The sequence below is a fragment of the Cryptomeria japonica genome, chromosome 6 (assembly GCF_030272615.1).
Source record: "Cryptomeria japonica chromosome 6, Sugi_1.0, whole genome shotgun sequence".
Lineage (NCBI taxonomy): Eukaryota > Viridiplantae > Streptophyta > Pinopsida > Cupressales > Cupressaceae > Cryptomeria > Cryptomeria japonica.
The window spans coordinates 357,365,970-357,375,579 of NC_081410.1; positions in this window are offsets into that span (position 1 = coordinate 357,365,970).

The following is a 9,610-nucleotide window of genomic DNA, read 5'->3' on the forward strand; positions in this document are numbered from 1 at the left end:
GGATGATTACTTCAATAGATTCCAGGAAAAGATGCATAGCAGGTACAGGATTCCACCTCAGCTAGTGGAAAAGTACAAGGATACTATATGTTTTGAATTAGATACCAACTACTGTTATGTCAATGTAGTAGAACACAGGACTCAATCATTACCGCCTATGGGTTATGAGATAGATTTTGACATTGCTCAATAGTAGATAGATGCCTTTTTAGCACTTCCAAGGCATGCTACCGAGAACAGATATGGCACCTATGAAGAGGTGAAAGAAAAAGTAAAAATGAGCATTGTAGTACTAAAGGTTGCCAGAAAAGCCACCAGAATGATCAAGGATTTAACTGAAAAGTTTGGAGAAGGTTCTACCTCCACATCTACTAAGCCAACAAGAAGGAAGAGTGATCAACTTTCGATCGAGGAAGAATCTGAAGCTCAAGAAGCAGCAATTACACTAAGCATCGAGTTGCCAAAGGGCAAAGTTTTGAAAAGAAAGAAAAAGGATACAACCGAGGTGTGACTGACCAAGCCAGCATAGCGACCGATCACTAGATCATCTGGTGCATCACTCAGTAAGAAGAAGAAGAATGTAGAAATGCCTAAGGTTACAAAAACTTATAGAAAGAAGACCAGAAGACTAATTTTGGATAAAGAGGTAAGTGACACAGAGTCAGAAGATGTAAATAAATTTCAGGTTGTAAAAAGCACAAAGGAAGATGTACATAGTGTTGACAATTTTTGTGCAAAATTAAAGGAATATGGTGGATTTGGGTCGTTTAGATATGTAAAATATGATACAAGAATAGATGAAGAGAAGAGACAAATAGAAGAGACTGTAATTTGTGTACTTCTCAAGTTCCGAGTAGTTCCATTGGAAGTGGCTGGTTTTCTTCCAAAAGCATTATACTCACACATTGATAATAGATGGAAATATGCTATGGACTTGGAGAAGCAAATAAGAGAAAGAGTTTTGGTTCATCTCTTTCTAGATATATCAGTAGATGACATAAGAGATCATTTGAAAAACTACCAAAAATTTTTTCAAGTAAAACAAAGGGCCTTGAAAATGATGAATGGCCTATTTCTTGAAGTTGAAAAAGAAACTGAAGAAAAATGGAAGAAAATATTCAGGATTCGGGCTGAAGAACCAAAAGGTGAAGTAGAAATAGTTGACATCACCGAGCAAGATCCTACTTCCACTATTTAGTTAGATGAGGATGTAATGGACACTGGAGCACAAGAAGGAGAAATGATAGAAGGGAGCTCCTATGCCAAACTGATATCAAGTGAATTAGTTGTGGAATAGATTAAGTCCTATCCTCCGATCACCCAACAAGTTACAGCTGAGAAACTTCAGGACACAGATCAAGGTACAAAGGATCATAAGGTTAAACCAGATGAATCTACCTCTCAGGCCACCGGAGAGAAAACTTCCCAAGTACCATCAAGCATTGAGATAATTGCCACTGAAACTCTGAGCAAGGAAACACTGAAGGATACAACAGAGGCTACAAGAACTGACAAAAGTATTGCCTCTATTGAGAAACATACCAAGAAAGGACAAGCCTCAAAAACCATTGTACCCATTCAACCGAAGAAGGTATCATCATCAAAGGAGAAGAAAGCAAAAAGACATAGTTTTAAGATAGATTTGTCAAAGCCTATTGTGTTACCGAATGTTGACATTACAAAATTGAAGGGCAAGCACTAATAGAATTCGGTGAGCTTTGTAAAGCCAAAGAAGAGCAGGAAAGATAGATAGCTATTCAACAAAAGAACCGAGTACTTCAGAAGGTCAAAACATTATTGACAGACATGATACCTGAAGCTACCATCAATAAAGATGCTGCCATCCATGTGCAACTAGATGAACTACTCACTCAATTGGAGGAATCAGGAGTAGAAGCATCAAAATACCTTAGCAAATTGAAAGATAAAGACCTATCTGTCAAGATGATTGAAGAAGTGCAGAAAGAAATTGCTATAGGTAAAATAAAGCTTATTTAATTCATTGATGAGTTGTCCCCTCAACTCAAGCATATTATTTATTTATTCCAGAAGTTATGTACATTCTCATTCTTCATCAAAGATATCAAGAATAAGACTGAAGTCATTGAAAAAGAGATTACTGATCTCTCAAATAAATTGACTATCGAGCCAGATTCTCTTCAGAATTTTTATACAAGGCTACAAACCCTTATGGCTCAACAGTTAGAACTTCGGAATGAAGAGCATAAAATAAGGATGGATATCATGACTCTTCAAGCATTATTTATTCCCCATTTGTCATCAGTTCAAGAGCAGATCAACCGAGCTACCCAATTGTCAACTCAAGTAGAGGGAAGCACTTTAGATGGTTTGATCACACTGTCCACTGATATTACAGCTCAGAATACAATACTAGAAAGTGTCAAGGATGCACTTACCAACGCTCTTACAGAAGCTCGTACAAAGTATAAATCTATTTTTGATCAGTTGCCCCCACCAAATGGTAACTAGTTTTGATGTTTGTCAAAAAGGGGGAGTGTACCAAGTATACAGAATATATGAGTGTACAAAATTTATCATATATATACACTGAGTGTACAGTTGAATTTGACAGGGGGAGCATGAAACATCAAGAGCATGGAACATCAAGAGAATGGAATACATAGTATAGAACATCAAGTTATGTACATAATACTGATAAGGGGAGTATGTATTTGAACAATGTATATACTGACATTTCAGTTTATTTTGCAAGTATATAGATTTTGTGTTATGACTTTGAAAGGAGTTTTGTCAAACATACCAAACTAATGTAAAAAGGGGAGATTGTTGCTATTTACTAAGTTGTCATTAGTTTTATGCCCAAAGTCATCCTATATACACTAGTCGGTTTATAAAAGTCCAATCGATACATACCAAGGTTATCGATGTCGGTTACAAAAGAGAGACAAGTCATTGAGATGATATACACCGACCTATGAACCGAGTTAATATGTCTACCGAGAAGCAAAGAAGGTATACCAAGTTAATCTGAACCAAGTGGAAACGTGTTACCAGATTCAATGAATGTGGACACACATGTGAAACGTGTTACAAAATTCAAGAAGATGAAACCGTTATTACATAGGAAATTGCAGTTAAAGATTTTGTATGATTTTGAGGAAGAATATCCAATGAAATAATTTCTATGTTTATTCATTCAATAAAACATGTTTGTATGATCGAAGCATGAACAAATCATCGTCTCAGAGATCTATATAAATAGAATGATTTGAGTATTTGAGATATGACATGACAATCAAGAGAGAAGATACAAAGTGATGATATAGTTAAGTGTGAAGAAAGAAGATTGATAGAGATATTCAGAGGTTACCGAGAAGGTTTCAGAGAATAGTTTAAGGGACAAAGTATACAGAAGTGGTTACCGAGTTTATTTATCATTATCGAGGAATGCTATGAGCAAGGTAATTTATATTGAGCACATTGAGTCTGCTATAACATTTCAGATGTGAAGTTGCAGATATTTTGTAAAGATTTTTATTGAATTATTAAGTTGTGTTAGAAACATTTAACAAGGTAAAAGACTCTAATAAAGTCTATAAATTGTAAAGCCTTTAGATAGGTACAACATTGTGTAAAAGTGTTTGTAAAATCCTTTGGCAAGGTAGATCTAAAGATCTTTATACTCCTAACAGGGTAAGCTATCAAAAATAGCTAAACATGTAGCTCTAACTGAGCAATCTTGATTACTGTAGTAGTGAAGTTGTGGGTGCCATCCCCACCGCAGTTTTTCTCTCTAACCAAGAGTTTCTGTGTGACCAAAAATCTTTGTGTTATGAAGTGAAATTTTGATGGATGTTATTTCTATGATTATGTTTCAATATTATATATTTATGAGATCAACAATACTTAGTTTGTGTTTATTAGTAAAATTGTTTTTCGAGAAAAGTTTTGATGTACTGATTCACCCCTCGCCTCTCAGTACATTAGCTTTCCAAGTCAGAACTAACACCGATAAAGAACTAAAAACTTAGGAAAAGGGCGCAAAATAAAACATTAATAGAGATCCGCCTAAGGCAAAAAGTAAAGGGGGGACCCTTTCATGACGGACCGACCCTTCCACTTAAGTGGAAAAAGTAACAACAAAATAGAACGCGGGGATTCCAAGACATAAAAAGGGTAAATTTCAAAAACCCTAAACCTTTAGATCAATAACTCAGAGGCAAGATGAAGTGCTAAGCATAATTTTGCAGATTTTGGCAGATTATGGAACAAAATCACCCAAAAGTCAAAAAAGTGATAACAAATAGATCACAAATTTAAATGAATTAAATAAACTAAACAATCAAACTCACCATGCCACATACTCACAACTTACGACAACTGACTCGACATGGCAAAATTTGTCAAAAGTGACAATAAGGACTTACGACAACCTAGACCAAGAGTGTGCATAGGGAACCAACAACATCTTTGAACCATGTATTTTCCATCAAGAAAGACATGCTCGCACTTGTAAGACCAGGGGAGCTCGCACTCGGTTGACCAGGAGGAATGAATGTTGAGGTACCTGCAACCCTACAACCACAAAAAAGATACATGTGTATATACATATACATATATAAATACATACAAGGCATGCAAGTGGAGGGATGTCACAATGACACATCCCGCTCGCAATGAGTGATGCGACATTGATCCCCCATGAAGATAGTCAAACATTATCCATACAATGAGCATAGAAGTCATAAAACATCGCATCATAATTAAATCAAATTAGGGTTAGTATATCCATTTCAAAATGAGGCATGATCTATGAAATCTATCAAAGCAAATGATAAACAAGATACCATTACCAACCATCTAGAAATCATAACTAGTCATGAGCACAGTCAATAATATCAATAGTATAAGGTCATGTAATGTCTATCATCAAAATCATCAACTGAAAATGTAAGTAGTCATAATCAATATCCATGCATCATATAAGTCAAATCATATCCATCACACAAAATAAATGTCCGATCAAGTCAATCCAAAATTAAACAAGAGTCTGCTCAAAAGTGGGAATTATAAGTATACTACTAAATTGATGACTAAAATATATTAGTATATTACCAAATTGATGACTAAAATATATTAGTTCTCGTCGCTTTTTCGACAATTTTTTTGCGACAAAATTTGTAAGGGTTTTTCGTCGGTAATACGACAAAAGTCTGTTGATATTTCAACAAACATTTGTCAGAAACTGGTACCAAATACAATAGTGAGGTAGTAGCATCAACACTAGCAGAGGTGGTGGGTATGGAAGAGGGAGAGACAACTGAGGCAGCAGGGCCAATAGGACAGGGGGACCTCAAGGATGTTGTTTTGGTTTGGTTACAAGCCCACCTTAATACTACTGAGGCTTGGATCCACACCCTAGAGGTAGAGCTAGATGGCAAGGATGCATAGATAGTTGCCAGAGATGTTCTGTTATTTTCTTGAGGGGCTGAGGTTATTAACATTTTGAGAGTGTGATGACGCTATGGACCGACTCACACAGGCACAAGATAGGATTTGGATCCTAGAGAAGGTACATGGTCATGGTCCTACAACTAAGGCTATGAGGGAGATGCGGTAGGCTGGTGTAGAGATTGATTAGTGCCCAGCACTCAACGTGCCATGAGCTACTCACAAATGTGAGCAACTATATCCGAGCACTCTTAGAGAGAACAAAGTAGCGGAGGTGTCATGGGTCCCCCCCTAATCCCCCACCTCCAGTCGGTGGTGCCCCCGCTAGATCTAGCGAGAGTGCCACCTAATTTTATTGCCTCTTATATTTGTTATTTTGATACATTGTCACACATTGATAATTAGATGGCTCTTGGTAGATGATATTTTTTACATCATTGTACTCTAATACATGATATGTACTCTTTTGATGAGAGATATATGATGAGATCTCCTTTTTTGGCAGAGATGATATGAGATGTTTATGATGATATTTTATTGCTTATGCAGGATGTATGTTGTTGTTGATTTTTTTTGAGATGCATGATATGTGATGGATCCTATGTGTGTTATGATGATGCATTTTATTTATGATGATGTATGGGGTATGCTTTTCATATATGATGATTAATGATGATGCATTTATGTAGATTATTTTGATTTATGCTACAATGCTTATGTTGATGTTGTGGATGCATATGATTTTGTTTTATGACATGATACTTATGTTGATGTATGAATGTAGATGATTTTGATAAAATGATAAAATGTAATGTATTGGTGTATTTTAATGATGAATATAATGAATAATATAAATGATGTGAATGCAATGAATGATATGGATAATGATACTAAATCATGAAATTTAATGATGAATGCGATGATGATATAAATGATGATAATTAATGACGAATGTAATAAATAATATAATGAATGAATTTTAATGATGAATGCAATAATGATATAAATGGTGATATTAATGAGTGAATGCAATAATGATAGAAGTGATGATATTAATGAATGAATGCAATGATGATGTAATGAATGATATATGCAATGACACTAAATGTTTATTTTCAATGCAATGAAGGATATAAATGATGCCATGAAATGCTATGCATTTATCTATAATGCCAATTATCTTACATAATAAATGAATTATGAAATGAAATGCACTAATGCAAATGATCCTAAAATATTCATGATGATTCATGGATCTAAATATAAATTAATTCATGCACCTAACAAAATGGTTAATGTCCCAAAAAATGTAGATGCTAGATGTAGATGTAAGTAGGGTGATGTGTATCATAGTACTTCATCATGATTTTAAGGATAGTCCTTCACATTTAGTCTCCTTATAGAAAATCTATTCCTTGCATATGCATGCAATCAAAAAATTTACAATGTATGAATGAAGGGTGATATGCCATGGAATGCAATATAGAAAAATGAGATGAATGTGCAATCCATGGCTTATTCATAATGCTTTATTTTCCCATCGAGCATGGTAGTACTGATCTTAGCCAAGGTATCAAAAACCAAGGTAGAGTGCTCCACCCATAAACAATCATTGTAGACAAGGAAGGTTCCCCTCCATTCTGGTTCATATACACATGGTCAAGGTATACGTTGTAGTTAGTAAGCCATAGTGATCCATGATTCTATTTTTGCAGAGGATCTTGTAGCTTAGTGAACTTCCCACGTAGACACCATGAGTATTTTCCCTAGAACTTCATTGGAACAATCCGTAGATAGAATACAAAGAAAAAAATATCATGAACCATCTTGGCCACTCTAATCACTTATGGATATCCTAGAGTAGAATGGGAACCTAATATATAAAAAGTTGTAATCTGACCAAGTGCCCATCAACCAAATATAATCTTCTTGTCAAAGAGATATGTCATCATCTCTTGTTGTAAGGAAAGATGTATCCTAGTTAAAATGGTCTCATGTATGTTTTGCTCAGACATTTGATTGTTTGGTGTTATGATAGTTGGTCATCTTTTATGTAGCTCAAATTTTGTTTTGTGTATGGTTCAATGTTTATGTACAAGGAACAATTTTATTGCAATGTTTTGATTGATTTTGATGTTTTCTGAATGTTGTTGGTCTTTTTGAGATTTTATAAATGCTTTTGTATTATTTCAAGATATTTTTTGATTGAATAACTTGGTGAATCACCAGTATTGAGTATACACTCCCATCATTAGGTTAAAAAGTTGCCCCCAGTTAGGTGTTAGTGTGAAAGCATGATGTGGGATACATGAGACAAATAACTCTAACTACAAATCAACAAGTCATGGTAGATATGATGTATGAGTGGATGCACAAATGTGATTGCAAAAAGTCTAAAAGATAATAGAGCCATAGCCTTTATGAATGGTGCATATTTGCCAGGTTTTCACCACCGCACTTATCCAAGGCACCACCAACATGGTTTTTTGCCATTTAGATGAATGATTTTTTAAACTATTTTCTTGCTCTCTCTCTCTTTTTTTTTTTTTTTTCAGAACCTTTTCTGAATGTTTTTGGCTTTTTTGAGATTTTACAAGCCTGATGCTCTGCACAACTTACGTGTGGAACTTCTTAAGATGTATGTTGTTGATTAGACCTTCTAGTATTTCCCCTTCTAAAGTTGCTAACTGATATGCCCTAGACACAAATATGGAAATGATGACATATGGACCCAGCCATTTGGATTCAAATTTGCCCTGGTGTTCTCTATTTGGTTGATTGTGAAGCTTCTGTCTAAGAACAAGATCTCCTACCTCAAATGTGTGAGGTCTGACTCTATGATTATAGCTTTTTCTCATGCATTGTTGATATTCTTTAAGGTGATTGTAGGTAGCTTGTCGCTTCTCATCAAGCAGTTCCAAGTCCTGAAGATGGGAGATTCACTACTCTTCATCATTAATCATATTGTGCAAGGAGACCCGTAGGGATGGTAATTCAACCTCAATTGGTAAGATAGCTTTTGCTCCATAAACAAGTGAATAGGGGGTTGCACCTGTAGGGGTTTGAATGCTATTTTGATATGCCCATAATTCAAGATTTAAATGAATTGGCTAATCACGACTGACATCATTGAATGTCTTCTTTAAGATCCTCAATATGTTTTTGTTTGAGGCTTCTGCTTGACCATTTCCTTGTGGGTAATACGGGATGGAGAAACGGTGTTGGATATGAAACTTCTCACAAAGTTTGCAGACATCCTGATTTTTAAAGGGAATCCCGCTATCTGTTATGATGGACATGGGTACACCATACTAGCAAATGATGTAATTTAGGATGAATGAAGCGATCTTCTTGTCGATGACTTGGGTGAGTGGAATGGATTCGATCCATTTCATGAAGTACACATTGGTGGTAATGATAAATTTATGACCAACAAATAAAGATGGATGGATTTTACCCACAGGGTCAAGTCTGTACTGAAAAAAGGGCCATGGTGTTGCGATGGGTTGCATTTCTTGCATAGGTGTATGTATCAAATCTGCATGTACTTGGCACTTCTTGCACTTTTTGACAAAGTAGTAGGAATATTTTTCCATGGAGGGCCAATAGTATCTTGTTCTCATGAGTTTCTTAGCCAATGAAGGGCCACTTGAGTGGGCCCCACATAGACCTTCATGTACTTCTTATAAAGCTATGGTCACCTCACCTTTCTCTAATAATTAAAGGAGAGTACCATCAAGACCTTGTTGATATAGGGTTTCAACAATGATTATGTATCGAGCGAATTGGTGTATGAAGGTTTTTCGTTGATTTTTCAATTAGTTTGGTGGAAGGTTTTGATCATGTAGGTAAGAATAAAACTAACCATACCATGGGGAATTGGAACTGATGAGTTGACATACCATCTTGGATTCTGGGATATCATAAGCGGTGATCCAAAGTTGTTCAACTAAGAACTTGTAGCATGTTGAGTTATGTGGAATATCAAGTAGAGAGGCGATTATAGCCATTGCATTTGTAGCTCTGTTATGCTCTCGAGGAATCTGATCAAAGTTGATACTGTGACTAATTCCTTGAAACTATCAACCATTTTATTGTAAGGCATGAGCTTATCATCCTTAGTTTGGTAACCATCATTAACCTATCAGATGACCAGCTGTGAATCATCGTATACTCG